The sequence below is a fragment of the Lissotriton helveticus genome, chromosome 4_1 (assembly GCF_964261635.1).
Source record: "Lissotriton helveticus chromosome 4_1, aLisHel1.1, whole genome shotgun sequence".
NCBI classification, from domain to species: domain Eukaryota; kingdom Metazoa; phylum Chordata; class Amphibia; order Caudata; family Salamandridae; genus Lissotriton; species Lissotriton helveticus.
The window spans coordinates 1,140,217,888-1,140,242,371 of record NC_136063.1 but is presented as its reverse complement, the minus strand read 5'-3'; the positions used below and the strand labels follow the sequence as shown (position 1 = coordinate 1,140,242,371).

Sequence of the window (24,484 nt, the reverse complement as noted above, 5' to 3'; positions counted from 1 at the left end):
GGACCGTGAGAAGGGCAGAAGAAGATGAGCGGAGAGTGCGGACAGGGGTGTGGGAGGAGATAAGAGAGTTGATGAACGCCGGTGCAGAGCGATTAAGGGCCCGGTAAACAAGGCAACCAAGTTTGAACAAGGATCTCTGCAGAATGGGTAACCAGTGAAGGGATTTGAGGACAGGAGTGATATGATGAGTTTTGGGCAAGTGGAAGATGAGACGGGCCGCCTGATTTTGGATTGCTTGGAGGCGGCGGGTTTCGTAGGCAGGAATGCCCATGAACAAGCTGTTTCCATAATCAAGGCGGGAAGTGATGAGGGCAGAAATAATAATTTTAAGAGATTCAAGGGAAAAGAAACGAGAAATGTTTCGGATCAACCGAAGGGAAAGAAAACAGGAAGATACTACAGCACTGACCTGGCCATGCATAGACAGGTCCTGGCTGACCTTGATGCCCAATGTTTTTACGGAGGCAACCGGGGTGGGGGGGGGGGGCAGAAAGCAGAGGACCAAGGGCTGGATGAGCCGCCAGTCAGAACAAGCTCAGTCTTGTCTGGGTTGAGCTTGAGGTGATTGGCGCCCATCCACCAAGAAATAAAAGCCATAGTGGAACGAAAAAAGGATAAGGAGTGAGAAGAAGAAGAAAGGTCAAAGACAAGCTGGAGGTCATCTGCGTAATTAAACACCGAGACCCCCAGCTGAAGAAGAGAAGAGATAAGTGGATGGATATAAAGATTGAAGAGAAGAGGAGAAAGGGAAGAGCCTTGGGGAACCCCGCAGGGCACTGAGAGGGGAGGGGCAGAAAAACCGGGGAGGTGAACAGCTTGTGAACGTCCTGTTAGATAGGACGTGATCCAGGAAAGGGCAACACCTCTAATGCCCGCTGCGCTGACACGGTCCAAAAGAATGTTACCCGGAAGCATAGAAGGTCTCAACATAGAATAGGACTTCTGTAGTAGCTCTGGAAATCAAAAGAAGTGTTCAGCATGAAGCTTTATGCCTAGGGAGAGCCCAGCAGAGAATGATCTGTTCCCTCTTGGAGTCAAGAGAAAGTCTATCTAACTAGCTATGGAAACACCATTTAAATGTAACAGTAGCTTCAAAGACATCCATATCACTTTCTCGCCATCAAGAACCAACCAAGTTGCTGAACATGAGGCAAGTCAACATATTCTCGAAGTTCCCATCTTCTCAAAACTGGGTCTACAGCTGTCCCTCTTGAACAGCCCATTATCCTGGTACACGGTAAACAGAAGGCCTCCTTTGACCATCATTTCTCCAAGTTTGTTGCCAACTTCCTCCCTCAAGCCTCACTTTAAATCTTCTAATACAAACAATACGTCTTTCCCTAGCTTACGAGAAACATGATAATGCACCTACAGTAGGAAAAGTTAAGACACTGGGAAATTTAAAAAGTCATTTTCAATCGAGGACTTATGTCAAGTTAAGCTTATCCGTCACAAATGGATGTGGGTTACAATATGAAATACACATAAAGTGAGAACAATAATCCATGTTAAATGTGAATTCGCATAAAATGGTTACAGCAGGCAATTGATACACACACACATATATATTTATATAAATATATATATATACTGAAGAAGGCACACCCCGCCGAAATGCATTTGCCGCCACCCTTGCTGTTGCTCTGAACAATAAAGTTGGTCTCACCTGTTCCCCTCCGGGTCCTGCCTCGTTCTTTTTCGGAGGACGATTTCGCCATATATATATATATATATATCTTTAACTTTAGTGATTGAAAAGTATATACTCTTGTTATATTTAAATGTAACATGTGTTAATGAAGTTAAATCACGTGTTGAATATAAATGTTTTAGATGAGTATATAAATGTATATTCATGACATATAAAGGATGCCTAAATTATGTTGCTCCATAACCACTGTCCTTGATTCAAGCAGCATGTCCTGTGCTCGGACACACTACAACTCTCCAGTAAAGCAGTATTGGTGCTTGTTTTTGGCAGCTTGTGTGCACTGACTGTCATGGGAATGTTTACCGTCCTGCAGTTAGCTTAGCTGTATCCACATTTGTTTGCAGGAGGTACTATATATGTATTCTGTTTCTGGTTTGCATCATCTTACCTGCACCAGACGTCGATCAATACAGGGGCTCATTCTCATTGGGGGCCTTTTTTACTTTGTGGAGCATTTATACCTATTGTATGGCAGCAGCTAATACGCTCCGTTTTGTTTCACTATTTGCTTGCCAGGCAATGCCTATTTTATGCACTGTGTCTCCAAGCCAATACAGATGTCTGAGTAACCTCTTGGCATTCTGGCTCCTTGTGGGTTGTCCTGCTGCTCACAGGCAACTTTTTCTGTTCATTCATGCTGGCCTTGCTGATCTTCTAGGTATGCTTCATCGATGGTTTGGATTTCCACCTTTTGTTGGGTTAATTTGTTGATGATGCATGTGTGGGCCTTTCACCATGCTGTGTTTCTCTTCAGCATGCTTAAGCAGCTGGTGTTTGAAATCAGTGACACCATGGCTTCTTTTGATCTCTGCTTGCAGTGTCTCCTTATCAGTGTTTAGTTTCTTAGTGTGTGTTGCCATAGGGTTTCATTGTCTTTGGCTGTTTCTTGGCCTTCCTTAGACATGTGATGGGTGTCCATTGCAAGGTCAGTTCGTTGTTGTTTGTTGTTCTGTCCCAACTAGTGGGCTTGCTTGTTAGGAGTCTTTTGATTACTTTCTGTTGTTTGGCGACTATCTGTTCAATCCTCTTCTCTGATGGTGGAACCTTCCTCATTCGTGAGTGTGGAGTATTTCTTTTGGTCCTCTTTGGTTAATTAGATCAGGAAATTATGCAGTTTGGCAGTACAGATTTGTCAGAAATTGAGTTCATAATTTAATTTGTGAGGGTGTACCACTATTAACCTAATAAAACCAGTCTACTTAGTTCACAGCACAGTGCTCTGCTCTGTGAATCTCTGCTTGACCCTGATAGCTTTGACACAAGCATAATCCAATCACCCAGAGAAAACTGTGCTAAATGTAAACAGAACCCAACAAAATTAAAAACACAACACCATAACATTTGCCAACCAATTCAGAAAATCTATACCAATATATGAGTAAAAAGACAAACAATTGAGAAAGTCAAATGAACAGAAACAGAGATCAGGTTTTTGTAACTTTAGGACAAGAAATGATAAACCACTGATGGATGCTAATGTTAGTGGTACACCACACCCGGTGATCTCCTTGACGGCCTCAAAACTCATAACATTTGCATAAATGGACAATTACAGCTTCTGCCATTAAATTCATTAGCAATGCATATCTTCGTAGACGGTTAATGGCCTTTTTCCACACCTGTGTGCTAAGGTGGGGACTCATGCTGTACCTAGTGGAAGTGATTATTCAGCCTGCTTTTACAATTATTATGAGGACATATATGGAAAGCAAGTGTAATTGCATCAGCCTATATGTGAAATGTACATGAATGATTCAGAAGTCACTTTTTTAATAACACCACTAGGAACATTCCATTTCACAACACAACATTTGAGTGTTTGATAACATCATTGAAACTGCAAATGGATGCTCTTTTCCAAACTGGTTTGCTGAAAATGAAAATAAAGTTTTGATTATAGATCTTTACAATGTGAAATTAGCTATGGAGATAATGGCACTACAGACTGACAACTACAATTGTTTGCCACCAGCAAAGTTATTGAAAAAGTCAAAGATAGTGTGAGATCTCATTAATGTGATCTGTGGCTTTACATTATGTCTGTGCACCAGGAAGGGTATTTATGGTTGTGTAACTCATTCTACCTGAAATATTTCAGTGGGTATTAGGCTTTGGGTCCTTTCAAGAATTTCTCTTCAATTGAAGTTTAAAAAGAATTGTTGGGAGGTTTCATTAATGTTGGAAACCTCTGGATCTTCGGAGAGAGTCGTAAACTCCCATAATATGGCTACCTCCTTAAGCTCCTTAACACCCTCGTCCATAGAGAGGACTGGCACTAATCTCCCCAACGTGTTGCCCTTACAGCACGGTGCACAGAGCAGCATCTCTTCTAAGTCTGATAGAGTACTGCCCACCATGCTTTCTCAACCTCTCAAAAATGCAACGCCTGCATCTTCATCACCCACTCATCATCCCTTTACCACATCCAGACAGGTCAGCCAAAGCTCGAAGCCTATCCCCCCAAAAGGCCTCTCTGCCGCCACCCCTGAGTAAAATAGTTCCTGTGCACACCTCTACGTACAGAAAAGAAACCACAGGGAATTTGAAATCCTGCCCCTTCCCCAGGATCATCGAGTGTAATAGCATCCCAAGCTCTGATAGCCGGGACCCATCACCTCCATCACAGGCTTCACTAATGGACCTTGAATCTCTGAATCACCAAACAGTCAGCATACATATCTCAGAGCATCCATAATGCTATTCTTGAAATTAAGAACATCTTACACCTCACGATTACTCTCTCGCTACAATCAAACGCATTCAAAAATCAGTACTCCACATTCAAAACAAGCTAAACCGTCAACCCTTGTCGTTGGCAAATAGACGATATCGCCCTTGCATACAACTTAACTATTTATCAGAGAATGAAACTCTAGCTCTTCTACTATCTTATGAGTCAACACACTCTTCCTCCAGTGCCCCAGACAAAAATGTCCTAAACAAAATCCATACGATCACAAGTAACGCAAATAGATCTTCCACGTTCAGAAATAGAAGGGTAAACAGCAACAACTTAAAACAAGTACCTCCCAAAACAACGCCGGGAAGCTCTGTAACACAGCTCCCGGGTCTTCTACTTAATTGCCAGTCAGGATTGAAGCATGCCTCTGACATCGCCGAACTCATCTTAAATCAATCTGTTGATGTGCCAATCTTAACTGAATCTTGGCTCAACTAAGCATCATCACCCTGCATGGATTTGTTGGTTCCTCCAAACTACAACATTGTAAGGCTAGGCAGACAAATTAAAAAAGGGGGTGGTATCGCCTGCATCCACCGCTATGCCTCATCATTACCCAACTTCATTCTGATCCTGTGACTCCTGCAAATACCTTGCACTCTCCATAAGCAACAACTCAAACCTACTATGCAAGCTGCACACCTTCTACCACCCCTGGGCAAGAATGATCCATTCAACCACCACCTCATGGAAATCATCACAGCAAATGTCTCCCCCCATTCCAATGATATATTCCTAAGGGACTTTAACCTTCATTGGGACAACCTTAATGACAATCAGGTCAACATCTTTAAAGATTTCCAGCTGACCAAACAATTACTTAAGCCTGCACCTTGCCAACTCACACGAAAGGCTCTACACTTGATTGGATTATCTCAAAGGAAAAGCTGTCAGGCTAACCTCAATTGCTCTTCGCGACTGGTCAGACCATCACGCTATTACCTTCCTAATACCGAGTACAACCAGTAATACCAAAACTATGGCGTAGGGACACAAAAAACATCGACCTTGTGATACTGGCAGCACGTTGCTTAAAGGATCTTCCCCCTCCCCCCAATCTCTCTAATGTCAGCAAACTTACTGAGCATTACAACGCAACAATGTCTGATATAATCAACTCTCTAGTCCCGTTAAAACTGAAAAGAATCCAGGTTAAAGAGAAAAATCCCTGGTTTAAATGGGTCCCTAAACAATGAAAGGATAAATCTACGGCTAACGGAACGGAAATGGAGATAACACCCCTTCTCCCCCAGCTAAATCTTCTTAGAAAGACCAGGAATGCATACAACAAAAGCATTCTCAAATCTAAAAAATACTTTTTTAGATTGGAACTGGAGAACACTAAGAACATACCTCGTAAGCTTTTTGAAATGGTAAATCAACAATCGAACAAACTGGCCAAATCCTCTAAAGAAGCAACTAAATCCCTAATAACCTGTGATGAGTTCTCCTCCTTCTTCTCAGCCAAAATTCACTTGTTGGGAAACGAGCTGAAGACCACCGCTATCGTCCTGTCTCATCCATCAGCGGCACAAATCAACGTACCTACACACACCCGTCAGGCAGCACCCAAAAATGCAGCCCACTGGACCACCTTCCATCTATATGACGACCACAACATCTCGAAAATTCTATCGTTCATAAAACCCAATAACCACTTCAATGACCCGCTCCCCTCCAATTGTCTAGCCACATCCTACCAAGTTATCCTACCCATCTGGACTACAATAATAAACGCTTCCCTAACTCAAGGTTCCATGCCCGACTCTCTAAAAACTGGTCAAGTCATCCCCAGCTTTAAAGAAAAACACATTGAACCCAGCTGAACCAGACACTTTCTGAACCATATTTAATATTCCCCTACTAGCGAAAGTGCTTGAGAAATGTGTGCAACAACAACTTTGCCATCACATTGCTAAATTCAACCTGCTAGATGATTGCCATTCTGGTTTCAGGCCAGACCACAGTACTGAAACTACTATTCCCCATATAGTGGATGATGCCCTTCAAGCCCTAGACCAGGACAAAACGTGCCTCTTAATTCTTCTAGTTCGACACAGTTTAACCATGAGAAGTTACTTGACCGGCTCGAAAACAGGATGGGTTTAAGGGGAACCGTTCTTGAGTGGTTCAAATCCTTCTTACTGAACCGCTCTCAAAGATTCTTAGTTAATCGTAATCTCTCCTCTCCCTCCCCGATTATTATCGGAGTCCCACAAGGCTCAACTCTCTCCCCAACTCTTTTTAACCTCTCTGTAAACTTTAACTGAAATTCTGTGTAACGCCAACATCTCTTTCCATATGTATGCTGATGACACACAGATCTACATCACAGTTTCATCCCCAAAAGAGATCAAAACAATGAACGCGGCTCTAAAGCTGACTGTGCAATGGCTAGCTAGCAACTAGCTCAAACCTAATGTGCAAAAAACTGATTTCTTACAAATTTCCCCGCCCAAAAGCTCCACTGACATACTGGAATGGACCAAATCGATTTCTGTGCTGAACTGCACCCCGATCTCTGTGGACTCAGCCAAATCACTAGAAATCACACTGGACAAGAACCCGAACATGCAAGCCCACATCAACACATTGGCCAAAAGTGCCAGGTCTCACCTGAGCTACCTTAGAAAGCTCAAACCATTCCTAGATGTGTCTGACCTCAAAATGGCAGTACAGGCTTTAGTTATCTCTAGGATCTAATACGGATGTGCAACCCTCTCGGGTCTGCCCAAGATCTCAACGCCTCCCCTAAAACCCTGTCTCAACACAGCCACAAGACTCTTAACTGACACAAAAAAATTCGACCACATCTCATCGCACCTGAAGGCCCTGAACTGTCTTCCTTACGAAGCCAGAATCCAACTCAAACTGACTTGTGTCACAAACAAAGCGCTACACTCTAAGTCACCTTTGTATCTTGCTCATAAAATAAAGGTATCAGTTGGTGGTAGGCACTCCCGGAGTGCCAGGGATCTTATGCTGAAACCGCCCTCCTTCTAGAAGAAGAAAACTTACAACAGAGCTTTCTCTGGGGCAGCACCTAGAATCTGGAACTCGTTGCCGCCAGTCATCAGAAGAATAACATCTCTGCCTAGATTCAAGAAAGTAGCTAAGACTTTTCTATTGTACAAATTCCTACCATAACCTCTCTCAGAGCACTTTCGGAATCTACGACTTTGCAACACTTTATTGCTCTCAATATGATCACCACATGTTTTAAGCCTCACTAGACTGCATAGATGTAACCTATGTGATTCTGGTAGCATGAACACTGTTTAGCATACAGCATACTTGTACCTCTCTGTTACTTTACTGGGCAGAGGCTGATGTTGTGCAATCCCCCTTGTTCCTGTCTGTATTTTCTCCCTCAAGTGTATTCATGATCTTCTGCTCCTAATCTTTGATTTTAGCTTGTTATCTCTGTAAAGTGCTCTGATTCCCTAGCAGGTCACATTCACGCTCTATAAAAAAACTAAATAAATACATAAGATAAATAAATGGTTCGAAGAAGTGATCTGGGATATTTTGATGTGCTATTCACAGGAATCTGACTTTGGGAGAGATAGCCCACAAACTTTGTATTAGCTTTGAGTGAGCTCTGACATGGACCAAACAACAATTGGTTGACATTTTGGTAGCTTAGCAACAACAACAAAGCTTTCCTCAGTAAAAATACACTTTCTAGCCAATCAGCTAGACACATAAAAGACAAAGAACCTTGAAAGCACCAAACATGTTAGTTTAAAAATGTAATGGTAAAATATTATTTAAACATAGAGAAAACATGTGTGGGAAAATTGTCCTCTCTGAAGGGTCACCCCAACCATTTAACCTTCCCTGTCCTCTTTTTGCTGAATTCTTTTTGTTGGCCTTAGGACTCTGAGCGCTTTATCACTGGTGACCAGTGCTAAAATGCATGTACTTCTCCCCTAAACATGGTAACATTAGTGTGTACACAATTGGTATATTCAGTTTAATTGTATGTCCCTTGTAAAGTGGTATACCATATACCCAGGGCCTGTAACCTAAATGCTACTAGTGTTCCTCCTCCGCATTCCTGTGATGCTGGAAAGACTAGGCGAGAGATAGACGCCGAAAAACTACATGCAGACTCAGGAGCTGACAATGAGCATCTTCTAATACCGAAACTTCTCTCAACCCTCTGCCGCGGTATTGCGCATACCATTCATGTCCACTATCTGCCACTCGAGATAGCAGCAAATATATTACACGAGATGATCGGCCTCACATTTGCCGTTTAAGTGTCACAAGTATGTACATTTTAAAAACTCGCTGCATCATTCGAATGTGAGATGATTAACTTCCCCAGAGCGCACAAGATTTAATTTAGGAGAAAAAACGACCCAATCCCGTGAATCCTGGCTGTCTTTTCCGCTCATTAAGTCTTAGAAAGGAATTCTGTATTATACCTGGGTCTGTGTCTGACCACGTCCTGTCCTGAGGAGAACCCTGAAATTGAAACGGGTCGGAAACGCGTCAACCCCATTCAGCTAGTAGTAGTAGCCACAAATAGTTCATGAAAAACTATTGTATACATACAGGACATTTACCCTGCTGTAACCATTGTGTGGCCAAGCTGTAGTTGGCATGGTGCATTGTCCAAACATAATAATTACTTGCACTGCCTTGTCAATAAGGACTGGTCTGTCCTTTGCCATTTTGTGTTACTTGTATGCATTTGTTTGGTTTTTGCTGTTTTTGTAGCATGTCTAATGTTTTGCCATTATGTTTGTGTTGCATTGTATCATGTAGTGTTTGTCTCCAATGACATGAATTAAATGTTGATTGCAGTTGCTCTTAAAACAAATAAAATAATATAAGGTCACAATAAAGCACCATAACCACTTAAGACTGTAAGGTGGTTATTGATGAATGTATTGAGTACTAAAGCAAGTCCAAACCACTTTTGCGTTTTCTAGTAATATTGTGGCCTAGTTTGGACGTTGGTATAGGTCCAACCCCTTCTTTGTACAACTAGTGTTCCTGCAGCACTGATTGTGCCACACACACAAGCAGCCTTTCAAAACTGTTGCAGTCCTGCCATTGCAGGGCCTGTGTGTGTAACTTACTGACACTTCGACTTGCCATTTAAACCCATTGGCTAAGCCTTAAACTCCCCCTTTAATACACACAGGCCACCCCTAAGGTATGCCCTAGGTAAGCCCTAGGTAGCCGATAGTGCAGGGTGCTGTGTAAGTAAAAGGCAGGACATATACTGGTAACTTTTGCATGACCTAGTAGTGAGAAACACACAAATTAATTTGTCTCTTCTATGAGGCCTTCTCATCTCATAGGCTAACATTGGGAAATCCTTAATACACTTTTCAGCTGTAATTCCTGATCAAAAAGGAGTAGCTGGAGTAGCTGCATCATGTTCTATATCTTTAGAATGGTAATGATAAATCCTCTGTAAATGGTAAAGTTGGAGTTAACATTATTATTTTAGAAATGCTACTTTTAGAAAGTAGGCATTTCTTTGCTCTTACTGTTCTGTGTGCCTGGAGTCTGTCTCCAATACATGTCTGGGGTGGGTGACAGCTACAAATCTGGGGTGGGTGACAGGTACACTTTTTGTAAATAGCCACAAAGATAGGAAGAGTAGGTGTGACAAAACTCATCTGTGTGCATCTGCATTCTGTTAGCTCTTCCTGGGCAGAGAGGGAGGGATAGCTGACACTTACATCTGAATAGGCAGTGTCCTGTTTTCCACACAGAGGGGTGATTACCCCCTACTGATAGTCTGGAGCCAGGGAAGAAAGGGCTGGGGTGCACTTCAAAGACCCTTCTTTGCAGTCACCCCCACTTCAAAGGCACAATTGGGTATAAGTACTGGGGCAAGACAGTACACTACTGGACCTAAGAAGAACTCTGCCAAGAGTACAGATTTCTATGTTGCAAGGATTGCCACTCTGCTTGACTGCCACTCTGGAAGAAATGTATTTCTGCTTTGGTCTGCTGCCCTGCTGCCTGCTGATCTCTGCCCTGCTGAGGACAATGACTGGTCCCATTTCACTTGAACCCAGAGTGACTCCAAAGGATTTCTGGCGTGCCCCTTGTTCTGAAGGCTGAGGGTCATCAAAGACTTCCTTCAAACCTGCAACACCACCTGGACTCTGCCATGTATGAGTCCTGCCCTGTTAAGTGGTGCCAGTCCAGGCCTGGGCCTTTGAATGTGAGTTTTTGTTGTGCAGAACCATCAAAATTGATGAAGTGATGACTTTGCACCGATCGGAACTGACCCATTGCCCTGCGACGCCAACGCAGGAGCCAATCAACGACATCGCTTCGACGGACGGCCCGGCTCGACTATAACGGACAGCACGGCTTGATGTAAAAGGGTTCAACAAGGAAGCCTTAATCACCTGCATGGATCAGAACTGACGCATTGAGTCGTCGCCGTCGATGCTTCCTCAATACAAGGTACTTTTTCAGCTAGGCCTGCATGAGTCCTGTAACCGGACTGCTCTCCATCATGGTTGGCCTGAACTTTGGATGTACCCAGGTCCCGTGCGACCTCAAGTAACTCGTGAGGGCTATTTGCCTCTAAACACTACACTTTGATTTATTCTTTAAAAATCCATAACTCCGGTTCTAACTATTGGATTTTGTTGTTGTTTTGTTCTTGTTATATTCATTATTATATAATCTATGTTTCTAATCCTGTGAGGAGTATTTTGTGTGGTGTTTTCATTGTCTTACTCTATGTGTGTGTTGCACACAGACTTTATACTTTGCCTCTTTAGATAAGCCTGACTGTTCTGTGCCAAGCTACCAGAGGGTGAGCACATGTTATCAGTGTGTATCTAGCTTTCCCTGACTAGAGTGGTTGTTTGTCTGTGGGCCCGTTTCAGAGTTTAGGGGCTGCCCCTCACCCAGGTCTCTCGGCCTGCTGCAGAGTGTCCTGACCTGGGTAATCCTGTAAGGCCTCAACCTCGCTGCCCTGACTTCCACCCGCACCTGGGTCACATGTCTCTCTCCTCCACTGCTGGCGATTGCAGGCTATGAAGCTTCTACCTTCTCTGGCCTCCGCTTCCTGCAGCCGGATACATGCGGTCAGGGCTCCGGCTCCGTAAGCACTTCCCTGCGGTATCTGCTAGGCTCCCACGCCTCCTCGCCGCAGTCCGCTGATATTTGCGGTCCTGCTCTCCCAGCCACAGGTCCTCCGTCTGCCTATCGTCCCGAAGCGCTCCACAGCTCCGGTTCCGCTCTGCAAAGCGGTTCTCTCACGGACCAAGCCGACATCTTGCGTGCGCTCTGGTCTCACGCACACCTCCTGATCACTGCTTCCCCTGGCCCCTCCCGGGCTCTCAACCCGTCAGGCCGATCGTCTGTAGTCCCTGGGCGGGTCAGGTCTCACCAGTGCGCCCCCGGGCCCCCGCCGTCTCCGTTAAATCAGGATAAATTGGCTGGCTTGTGCGGAGCTCTCAGCTCACGCGTCCACCATCTCCAGCCTCCAAGCCACACCCCTGAAGATATAAACCTATATGTACTAATTTCTTACAATAGAAGCTCAACTTCTTATATTTTGTTCATTTGTGCTTCCTGTAAGAGTGCATCTTGGTGTTTAATCTACGTTGACCCTTAGCAGATCAAGCTTTCAAGCTCATCTTTAGGATCACATGAGATTTTAATATTTTGTATTGCAGGTTAGAATGGAAACCATCAAAAGGCCTGCACCAGAGATATGTATATCGTGCTTGATATTTTTGCTGATATATGTTCCAACGGTAGTACCCTTGTAAGGACTATTGCAAATGTAGGTGTTCTGAAAATTTGCAGTGCCTTTCCCTTTGTTGCTATGCATGTAAACACCTGGACGTGTAAGTCTAAACGGTGCAGTAAGGAGGCAAACGCCATGAAACGTATTTGGTGGAAATATGAAAAAAAGGATAGGGCCACATGGAGATTGATTTCAGGTGGAGAAAAATTGAGGGTGGCAGTGCACATATACCCTAACCTTATGCTGGTCGGCTGTCTGCCTTGTAGACAATCAGTAGGTGTATGGATATGTCTCTCATACTTACTTAACAAAAAACTCCAAAAATCAGTTTTCAACTCTGTGCAATGGTGGGTTTCCAGAATAAAGAAAACGTGTAAATGTATTGCAAGTTGCAGGTGTATGCTTCAAACTGTATAGATTTCTGCTTTGTGTTGAATCAATCCCAGAGTGTCTTGTTGGCTGTAAACAACCATAAACTCATTTTGACCCCTCTATTGTCCAGATCTTATAGCAATCTTCCAATCCTGAAGATTGAGTTGGAAAATCTTATCTGTAGTCATATTTAGAGGGGTTATCTTTGATTGTTTGGTTATGCTGACTTCATAAATCAAATCAATTCAATTTATTTAAATATGTATAATGTCAAGGCGTTTTGTCTCATGAAGTTATGTTCACCATTATTTAGTAAACCTTGGGCAAATAAACAAGACCAGCAAATTTCAGTATAAACCAATGACCACTTAAATACTCTCACTGGTGCCCAACAAAGCCTTTTATCGCAGTACCAAATCAACAGATCGGTAGTCACTTTAATGATGTATGTTTATGCTCAGTTCCAGAATTCATTATTTTCTCAATCTGTCTGTAGAATCGACGAGCTGAATTGCTGCAAACAAAAATCTTAATTGATTATGCTTTCAGGTTTCTTGAATTACTTTTAGGCTATGTTGGTTGCCATGCGCAAACATTTCCAACAACCGAGGTGAAGGTATATTTTGCCTCCTTTAAGTAACTATCAATGTGTGCTGGTCCTAAAGGGAGTGCAGGGCCCAAGCTATTTAGACTTGACTCGCCGTACAACCAACCGTGATATGCCTAATAATAATGGTGGCTTTGATTAAGAAATGTCCCCAGTTGTATTTCGGGAGATTAATCTAAAAATGGTTATAACTTCTTCAGTCTCATATAAACACACGATACAGGGCTGACGCATTGTTATCACTTTTTCTCATCAGATCTCCCGACATCGACATTTCACAGGACCAAGCCAGCAAGACCTGGTCTGCAGTAAGCCAATTTGGGAAATTTAAAAATCTACCATACCAAAGGTACAGACTTGCCTATACCAATGAATAATGTATACCGGACGTTTTTATGTTACAGTGTGGCTGCAGTAATTGAACGAGAGTTGATCTGTCATTAATTTATGTGTAAATGGTGTGCAGTGTGGAGATTGCCTTTATCTGCTGCTTCTTTCTGCAACTTTCTGTTATGCACTCAGAAAGCTGCAGGAGGGAAACAATTTATTGTGATGAAAATGAAGACCATAGACCAGAATCCTCAAATTGCAGGGGTGTAGGCAATTTTGCACTCATATTTGCATCCACCGAGTCGTCATTTCCTGCCATTCACATTAAATGCCAATTGTGCGCCTGTGGTTCAGTGCAAATGTGAGTACTAAATTGCCTTTTAGTGGTGCTATTTACGGAATCAACCCCCTTAAAGATCAAAAAACACCACCAGTCTTGACTCTTAAGAAGATTAAGACTCCAGTTATGTATATTTTGTAGATACATCAGTCTACTAAGTAAGTCATATCCTGGCAATGAGTCAGCCAACAGACTAGTAGGTTTCACCCAGGGCCAGCTTTAGGACAGGGCAGGGGGCGGGTCGTTGACCTCAGGTGGTGGCGCTGTGTTTAGTAATAACTTATGATTTAGAAGAGATGATGTAGAGTTCCATGTGCCGACAGATTTCAGGCAGCAATAAAAATGGCAAGATAACTCTTGTGATTAGTGTTCCTGCTAGAGGGCTAGAAATGATGTTTTGTCTAGTGGCAGTTTTGACTTGCCATAAGGTAGTGCAGAGGGTTAGTATGCTTGCTGCAAAGAACAGATCTGAATTTTATCTGAGTGGATTAAAAGTCAGCTTTAGCAGCGCTTTAAAACAAATCAAATGCACGTGAGAGAGTGGCTATGGAGAGACGAGCGGCCTTTTTGCAGGGTGGTAGTGAGGGAATCTGAGGTGGCGGTCATGGGGGTGGGGTGGCGCTCTAAAAAAAGATTGTCGCACTGGGCGCCACCAGCGCTAAAGTCCGCCCTGGTTTTACTTAGGCAACACCTACCCCCAGATACATCAACAACCCATTTTGCGATTCCTTAATAGCGAAAAATACCGATTCGCTATTAAGGAATAGCAAAATGGAATGCATCAAGAAATCACACAAAAAAGGCGATTTCTTAGAATTCCTTAATTGCAACTCGTAAATTGCGAGTCGCAATTAAGGAATACCTCCCCATTCATTCCTATGGGCCCGAATGGGAAGACAATCTCAATTTGCGAATCGCAATTAGCGAATCGCAAATTGAGTTTGCGATTTCAAGGGTGCAGGGGTGTCCAAAGGAAATTGATCTGTGCACATATGTTGCGCACACACATGCCCTTAGGACATGTGTGTGCGCAACATGAACATTTGAAAAATGCACTTTAGTGCATTTTTCAAAGTTTTTGCAAATTACCATGAAGTTGTACTTCATGGTAATCTGCGTGCCCTATTAGCGAATTCGCTATTTTTAAAACTTTCATGCATTGCATTTAAGGAATCTCAATTTGAGATTCCTTAAGTGCAAATAATCACAATTTAGCGATTTCTCAATTCGTGATTTTTGCATTTGGGATGATGCATCCCAAATGCAAAAATACCGGTTGCATAGGGGCAGATTCTAAGAATCTGCCCCTTTGCGAGCGGATTTTTGTTTGATGCATCTAGCTGCTAGTGCTGTGACATGCTCTCAAAAGGAGCTGCCTCACTCTGGGATGGTTATTGATATAAAACGTGGCCTGAAGTGAAGGTGACACTTCAGTAGCCACGCTACAAATTCAATTGTGAAGGCAGGAGCAGCAGAATGAATGTAGCCGTTCCGGCTGGCAGAGGCCAGGCAAAAACAAGGCCCCGATCTGCTGACTTGGTTGGAGCGAGAGAGTGCGGGGTCCTGGCAGTATATTCAGCAATGGCTCATTGAGCGGGAAGATTGGCAGTGCAAGACCTGGGATTTGTGTCTGCTTTCAATTTCGGAGCCTTGTATGGCAGGCTTTGATGACAAATAGTCGCTGTTCAGAGAACGGTAAGACCTAAGTCGAGAAGAAAGTGAGTTAAATCTGATGAATAACCTCTAAACCACATGAGGGGACGTGGTGCGAATGCGGCAGTAGCAATCATTTAGCGACATTTTGCATTCTTAAGGAGAGTTTACAGATGAAAAATGCAGATAGTGGTCCTTCTCTATAGCATATTCAAATTTGAAATTCGTATAAAACACATTTTCACACTTGAGTTCATCTTAGGTTATCTCACAACCAGTGAAGATAGTAATCTAATATCCGTTTTGATGTAACATTGAATATATAGGATATGCATTTTTTGCTGTTTTTGTTTTTTGTTTTTTTGAACTGCTAAATGGCGTTTTAAGAGTGAGTGGAAACTCGGAAGGGCTGCAGATGGTAAATGGATAAAATATTTGTGGCCCTCACTAAAAGGCATGACCATAAGCCAATAGGGATACAACCCTTATCGAAATACTAGTCGTCTCCTAGATTGAGGTCCAGCGGAGGGAGATTCAAGAGGACTGCACCTTTTAGAAGAAGCTATCTACTTTTGTTCCACTTGTGCTTCTTGTAATTCACTAGTCTAATGGGAAGGGGCTTGTGGAAGCAAATCTTAGCATTTGGTTAGCCGGTGGTGAGTGAAGAACTTTCTTAGTAGCCTGGACACTGCTGCATGATGGCTTTAGGCAAAAAATAGTTTTTTTAAAAACAATAGTAATATTATGCATTTATATGTATTATCTTGGCCTTTGACCTTAAATGCTCTCCCCACCCAAACCACAACCTGTGGTAATTTACAGTCTTGCCATGAAGTTATTCCCATGCCGCCGCCAACTTGTAATGAGTCAGTTTTGCAAATAACTCACGTAAAGGCTGCAGAAGTTTGCCACTTTTCTTTTCATTTTCCCCCGCAGCCTTTGACATAGCCAGAGAGATATTTAGTATTTTAGGAATTACCATCTAAACCACTAGCAGAAATGCTGGCTTTGCTTCCTTGGGGAATAAGTACTATGAGTAAAAGACCATTTGAGAACTGCCATGTTTAATGTAAAAGCACCTATTCCTGATTCAGAGTCTAAAGCTGTTTGACTAATTATAAAATATTTTAATTTATAAAAAATTAATGACAAGTAGAAGTATCATGGCAAACTAGTGTCTGAAATAAGAAAGAGTGCCAGATTTTAGGCTAATGAAGATTTACAATCACTTGACTAGAACAAGGCGGTTGTCAATCAATGAATACAAAATCTTTGTTTCAGAATATTATGTGGAGACTTGAAGGCTGAGACATCGTCAATTTCGAAATGCAAAAAAAGTGATCGGAGGAATGCTTGAATAAATCTGCGCCTCTGGTAATCACCTGAGGCCACACATTCCAGTAGATTGATTTTTTTAAGAACTATGCCACTGAAGGCTGAGACCAGCTGAGACCAGCCATATGCAAATCAATCTTTGCTCTTCTCCAAGATGAACAGTCGAGCCCAGGCTGGCAGGCCATATCCGCTCTGAACACGAACACAAACAAACCCAGATGGGTGTAAGCCTTGACTGGCCTTACCGGTGAGGTCCAAATTGAGTACTATGGCCCAAATAAATGTGACCCGCTTAGGGGCTTACCTTTACACTAATGGTGTCTCTATGGGAAAAATAAAATGCGATAAATAGTAGTCTTATGGTCAAAGTGTTACAGCTCACATTTCTTAGAGAAGGAAACCCATGGCATGCACGAAGGTCATTATGTACCAAAACAAGCATTTGCAATGCAATCGGTCTCACCTTTGAGACTTGTATGTATTTAGTATGGAGCACATTAGCCTGGGTGCTGAAACATCTACTCTTCTTTAACATGGAGGGGAAGTAAGCACCAAACTGCGTGACACGCCAGGTATGGGAAAACATGGAGAGAAATATTGCCTTTCAGCTGGAAATGGTATAGTCCAAAGCTGTGTTTTTAATATAAAATCATGGCCTTCGGTGGGCATATAACTGAGATTACAAGATTTGAAAAAAATATTATTTTCTATGGGTGCCTGTGGAAGACAACTTTTATGGTCTGGAATCTAGAGAATGCGAAAGTGATTCTGGTATTTTACTGACCTCTGCTGGTCGTTTTTGATCAAGAAAGTTAAATAGAGGCAGTTGCCAGAAAAAAAAAAAAAAAGTCTCAGCAGAAAGCAATTCTAGTACTTTACTGACCTCTGCTGGTCGTTTTCTATCAAGACAGTTAAATAGAGGCTGTTGAACAGACAAAAAGTCCCTAAGTAGAAGGACAAGTTCTACTTCTGATCTCAAGAACCCACAAACTACATACACATATTTGTATATAATAAGTATATACTAAAGTATATACAAGAGGTCTCGAATGCTCGACCTAAAAGGAAGCTTTTGCAGATATTTTCATCCAAAAGTTTATATCATTCTGTTGAAGTCTTCAAAGCATGTTTTTATTTACACAATTTGTTTTCAATACTCCCTGAACCACAACAGGGGCAACTGATGCTTCCCGGTGTAAACCAGGATAAATCCAGGCCTCGCTTGGTTTTTACCAGCACTGTCCCTGTAACTGTTAGTCCGGACGGTCTGCTTTTAACATTGTCCTGCGAAGTATTTAAAACCGATCGAGCACGGTATTGTGCAGGCATGCGATTTAGCAGTAGAGACTATTGACTGAGGAGGTAAGCTTATGTTTTTGGGAACTTTGTAACACTCATTTTCGGGTGTGGTGGCGTTTACTGGGTCCTGAGACGGTGGGAAACAGTTGCACAAAATTGCTCAGGGCGATCTCAGTTTGCGGGATTCGTCGGGTTGAATGTAGACACTGAAGAGCAAGGTTTGAGTCTGGGTAGATCTGATCGGTCGGTGGTGTTGCAGTAGACAACGATACAGCTAGATCAGATAATGAGGGTGCTTTCTGCCAGTCCGTTTTTAGACTCTGGTAATGGGGTACGATTATGAGCTTCAAGCGCCCCCGCGTGGACAGAGGAGCAACATCAGCCCTTTTGCAAGGCCGGTTAGCAATTGCTGATTTATTAGACTCGTCTTGCTGATGAAGTTCTAGCAAATGGTGAATAATAATAACACGCTGCTCCGCAGGGGTACAGCAGGTGTAGTGACCGTGGGGCCTAAGGTTGAGAGAGGCTCTCTGCACCCTAAATATACCAGCTTGTTTTTAGTGTCAAACAAAGAGAGGCATTCATCTTTCTTTGCAGTTTTGCTACTCCTGCCACTCTGTGACATCGGTAAAAGAGGAGAACTCACATTCCGAGTATTTGGCTAGTTTCAGCATGTAATACACCTCAAATTCTGGCACAGACTTTAGTGCTCGACAAGTGTGCTTTTTTTTTTTACCCTAAACTGTTATTGCTTCGGCAAATAAACGCTGTTCATGTCAGTGTTCCTCTGGAGTGATATTCCCAGTAATCGGTGAATCGATTCCATTGCCGTTCTGCTGGACATGTTTCATGCTAGCGTACTTTTTTTGAGGCATGTATTACCTTAATCCTATCACCGAGGCATACTAATGCAAATCCACCTGATCCAAAGTTGCTCTCGACTAAAAACGAATCATAGACAAGCAGGCTTGGTTTCTCACGGCCATAATGCAAGATTTCGCAGTGAAGAGGTTTGCTGCTTACGTGTCCCCGTCTTTAAATCTGAAAAGTGGAATAAAATGAGTTTTGTGACATTAACATCCAGAAGCATATCACCACCGGGTTGGACCATCTTTTTCCCCATCCTCTCAAATACAACTTTTGCTGCCAATAGTTTTATATTTGTATTATATTCACCGTTAATTCCATTCATTCCATGCTGTACATAAAAACCCGAGGAGGCTGTTAATAGAATTCTAGCCCCAGTTGCAGCCTATCTTATTTACATTCATTGGAAAGATTGGAAAGGAGCAAGTTCTGGTAAGAGCATCTGAAGAGGGAGTGTTCTGTCATCGTGACCAGGGAGTGTCTGTGAGCACTGTGCTCAGTAGTGACTACCGTTCTGGTTATAATTCAACCCAGAATTGGGACGAGTATTTTTTGTTTTTTAGAAACAAAAAAAATGTCAAACTTCCAATTCCTAGTCATAAACTCTCCCTTAGTGGGCTAAAAAGCCACAACAGTGAAAACAAAAATAAACACGTTAATAGGTGGGATCCTTCCTCGTAGAGGCAAGCAATGTTCCTTGCTTCACCCAGGAAGTCAATTGTAATTCCCTGTTTTTGTCTGGCTGGCTGTTTGGTATGCTACAGACTCACTGTAATTATTTGTTGTTTAACGTTTACTCTGTATCTCCAATATTTTGGAGGCCAGGATCAAATTCCATGTATGGGGGTAATCATGTGTAATTTCTGATATTTCCTGTTAGGATTATGCCTGAGATTACCCATTATGTTACACTGCATGAATGAGACTGCAGTAGAAATCAGTGGTGCTGGAAGAGTTGAGGGGGGTTGCTGTCATAAGTGGAATATATGATGTTACTACGCGTAGTAATACCATGTGTGCCATTACAACACAGGTATTACTACGCTAGTACGTTTACAACAACCTACCATTGCAATGCATTTTTTTTACCACGCATATGCCTGTACCACGCATGCCAATAAACGTAAAGGTATGTGTGGTAAAGGCATACACTTGGTAAATATGATTAAGGTAAGTAACACTACACCTGCACGACCGCCCGATCCCCAGTCCTCTCCCTACCCGAAACCCTGAAACACTACCCCTGTACAATCCGCTCACCCCTAATCCTTTCCCTACCCTAAACCCTAAAACAACACTACCCCTGCACGATCCCCTATCCCCCGGCACCCAGTCCTTTTCCTACCCTAAAACACTACCCTTACATGATCCCCGAACCCCAATCCTTTGCTACCCTAAAACACTACCCCTACATGACCCCCTACCCTCAGCCCCCGGTCCTCTCCCTACTGAAACCCTAAAACACTACCCCTGCAGGATCCCCACCCGACTCCCAGTCCTTTCCCTACCCAAAACCCTAAAACACTTCTACCCCTGCACGACCCCTTTCCCGGCCCCTAGTCTTTTCCCTACCCAAAACCCTAAAACACTACTACCCCTGTATGACCCACCTCCCTGGCCCCTAGCCCTTGCCCTAACCTAAAACATTACCCCAGCACGAATCCCCCGGGCCACCAGCCCCTTAATTAGTAACCCTCACACCAGCCCCAGTCCCCCTTATCTTTCTCTCCTCATGGTTCGTGCGGTGCCGGCAGCTTGTCTGAGGGGCGGTGCAGGTCATTGTGAGGAAGCAGACGAGCCTCTGTTTCCTCACAACGACGTGGATTGTCTATATTTTTTTCATAACGTATGTGCTTTAACATACATACCTTTAAAACAAAACCTGATGTAAAGGCATGATTGTAATAGCACATACCATGTAAAACAATATGTAGTAAAGTGTACGCGTTGTTACAACACATGTGTGGTAACACTTACGTTGTGATAGTCAGCGTGGTAACAGCCGTGAGGTAATGGCTGTTTACCTCATTAGTGTTACTCCTCTGAAGTCATCTGGTTGTGAAAAACCCAAGCTTACAAAAAGAACAAGTGTAGCAAATGAGCCACGCCCATTCAGCAGGAGAGTGGTAAGAGTACCGTAGCCTTTGGTGCATTTTGGAGCACAAAGCTGCAAATATTTTAGTATAGATTGGCGTGGAAGTGTATTGTCATTTACAGACACCTCATTTTCTATTGAAATTGCAATTATATTTTCACAAACCTACAGTTTTACTGATCAAAACTTTGACGCACAAACGCCAATGTCTAGAAATCAGCAACTAATCTTCATTCACACCTCACTAATTGTCTTCATTTATTTTTATCCCGATAAAAAGCTTTTCTTCCATCACACTTCAGAATTACAAAATGAGTGCTCCATTTGTGCTTTCTTAACAAACAGTATATTTTGGAATTCTTGTACAAATTATTTGCATGTTTTAACATTTTGTTGTGTTAGAAAAAATATGGCTTCCAACAGCATTCCTTACACACTCCTTGTACTCCATCACAGTTCTCACATAGTTCACTTTAAAAAAACATCCCTCTTTGCAGTCAGAAAATGAAAAGTAAACACCAATCTCCATGTTAAGGAATAACCAGCAGTTTCTCAAAAGACAGAGCCTGACATGTGACCTCTGGCTGTGAACGCTCAACAAATGTAACAAGATAAAGACAAAATGACAAGGCATCTTTTAGCCTCATTCTCCTTCTGAACTCAACATGTTTCTTTCTGCGGGAGCTGCAACCCTCTCACCTCCCCCCTCCCTCCAGCACCCTTACTTGCAGTTCCTTTGGTAGAACCACTATCGGGGGAGCAAGAGTAAAAGTCAAACAAATCTAAGGCTAGTGGCTGTTGTTTTGTTGTTTGCATCACTTAGCATTTTGTGAGTTTTTTTAGTGAGATATGCACCCTAATGCCAACATGGATGCAAAGATGCATTTTGAACTAAAACATAGTGTAATACTGCATTTTGTATAATAATCCATAATTTCACATTTTTGTTTGGGCTTTCTGCATAGTTTCTGCAAAGGAAATTATGCTAATTTCTTACCCCAGGAAGAAAAATCATTGTACCTCAAACAAAAGAGAATTGTCGGAACTGCTGCAGGCCTAAAGCTGCATATTATAAGATATTGTCAACTGCCTACCCGTTTCAATCCTTATTGTAAAGTTGTGTTACTGAATCTTGCTTCAAAATGGACACTGGCAAGCAAAGAGCACTTCTGGAGCGCAGCAGGTGTGCAAAACGTCGGATCTCCATCCCAAGCTCTCCCCAAAACGAATACATGTCAATAATGTTTGCAGCCCAAACCTTAAGTGGCAGTTGATTTTAAATAATCTGCATCCTTAATTCATGGTACCTCTGTAAAGGTTATGCATTCCTCAATATCTCACCCTTTTCTCATTTGGATACTTTCGCTCTCTTGCTCTGCAAATACCATCTAGCAAGGGGTGGTGTTCATTTTAGGTCCAATTCTGGCATCAATTGCCCCACTAACTCCATACCTACTCCTTTAAATATATCAGATTCCTTAAAAAGGTGCTAATCAATGACATCCTGCCTCCCAGTCCTCATCTAGAGTACTTAATGCTAACTCACAATGTCTGGGAAGGAGGGTCAATTGTCATTAAGCACAGCACTGAACACTCTAGGTGACATTATGAAAGTCCACAACTGCCAGTCAAGTAAATGAGAACTTCCGGTCAAACTTCTATATTCAGTTGTAGTCTTTGTTTCGTTAAAAGATAACAGAAGCTTGAACAACTAAATAAACTGGTACATTGTGACAAGGGGGAAGCAGAGCTGTGTGCCTCAAATTGTTTATGCACACCCATCATCGAGAAACCCACAACAGTATCAATATTGCTAAGATTATTTTTGGACGAAGTGGACATGTTTACAGAATCGAACAGAATTAAGAAGGTAATAGACGAGGCGTTGCATAAAGAAGGTTCCCAAATGACCACAACACACCCGGAGTTAGTTAAAACCCCATTGCAGCACACTGCCCAGATTCACACCTCTGATGACACTGAAAATATCCCTTACCTCAAGCTCCTCTAATGAAAATGAATCAGCAATTAATGCTGTAAATCACACACCAAACGAACTAGATCATAACCTGCATTTCAGTAAAAGAACAACAAAAACATTTTAGAGCATAGGGTGGAAACAATTAAGTCTGCTCAGCTTAATTCAAACAATTTATATCCACACTTCACAGAAAAAGAATTTCAAATATAAAAAATGTGGCGTAAAATTGATGAGTTTCTGACGAAAACTCTATAGACATTGCAGTGGACAGATTCCCTAAGGCGTCCACAGGCTCAATCCTTGGACAGACTACAGCATCTCAAAATGTACAGTTTTGCCACTCCTCAATCAGTCTCCATCCTAGAGTTATGACGGGAACAGCTAAGCCATTAACATGTAGTCAAGTCATCCCTTGTTCAAAACCAAGATGCATTTGGTCTATGATTTGTCAAGGCATTTCATCAAAGTCTCTAAGTTCATCATTCAAACCGAAAGCTTCCAAAGCTTTTTCACCATCATGGTTCATGAGACACAGTGGTAATTAGCATATCGGTAAGAACGCCAATGGGATTCAGATAGCTTTGATAGCATGTTCAGTCATACTCAGTATCAGATACCTGATGAAAACAAAACCAAAAACTGAGCTCCTGGTCGTGCTACAAAATTAATCCTTTAGCTAGAATACAAGTCATGAGGTCATGTTACATATCAAATCAAGGTAACATAGCCATGCACTTACTAGCAATTCAATTCAGAAACTTTATTCGATCTTAAAAACAATAGACCATAAAAGTACATAAAAGAATAATAATGCGCAAAACTGTAAACACACTAGAATGTATAAATAATCATAAAATGAGAATATTAAAAAAGCTGAAAGGACTTTTGAGGTACAAAACAAACACGTTAGATAATACATCAGATATCCATGCTTAAATGAGCAACATGTCTATAAGATTACATAGAAATATAGCACAATAGCTGTTTGGCAAGATATGTCAAGAAATACATCAAACATCCGGAGTTAAAAGAGAAACCTAAGACGTGAAATGGGATCAAATTGTAGCGCTCTTGTTAGAAATGGGGGTCTCTAGTTGGCAGAGGTAGGTACCTTTGTCCAAATAGGGACCCTTGCATTTAAAGGTAAAGGTAAAGGGGATACACACTTTAGATAACCCATGCTTGCCCCCTTTGTAGCTTGGCACGAGCAGACAGGCTTATCCCAAAGGTAAGGTGTAAAGTATTTGTACCAACACTCACAGTAACACAGTAAAAACACCACAACAGAACACCACACCGGTTCTGGTGATGATGCGAAGTCGTCGAGTTTGTGGAGTCACCCTCATGGCGGTTATCGGCTCCGCGATAACAGGATGCAGGTGCTGGCGATGACGGAGTGGGTGCGAGTGG

General features: G+C 42.4%; 1 long non-coding RNA gene across 1 annotated transcript in view; it reads left to right on the top strand.

The window, feature by feature from the left end:
- Positions 1 to 24,484, top strand: part of LOC144827453 (uncharacterized) — a 1,218,604-nt gene that overhangs the window by 973,155 nt on the left and 220,965 nt on the right. Inside the window, exon 5 of the long non-coding RNA XR_013610193.1 lies at positions 13,431 to 13,523. This is a non-coding gene — a long non-coding RNA (uncharacterized LOC144827453). The remainder of the gene's footprint in view (positions 1 to 13,430; positions 13,524 to 24,484) is intronic.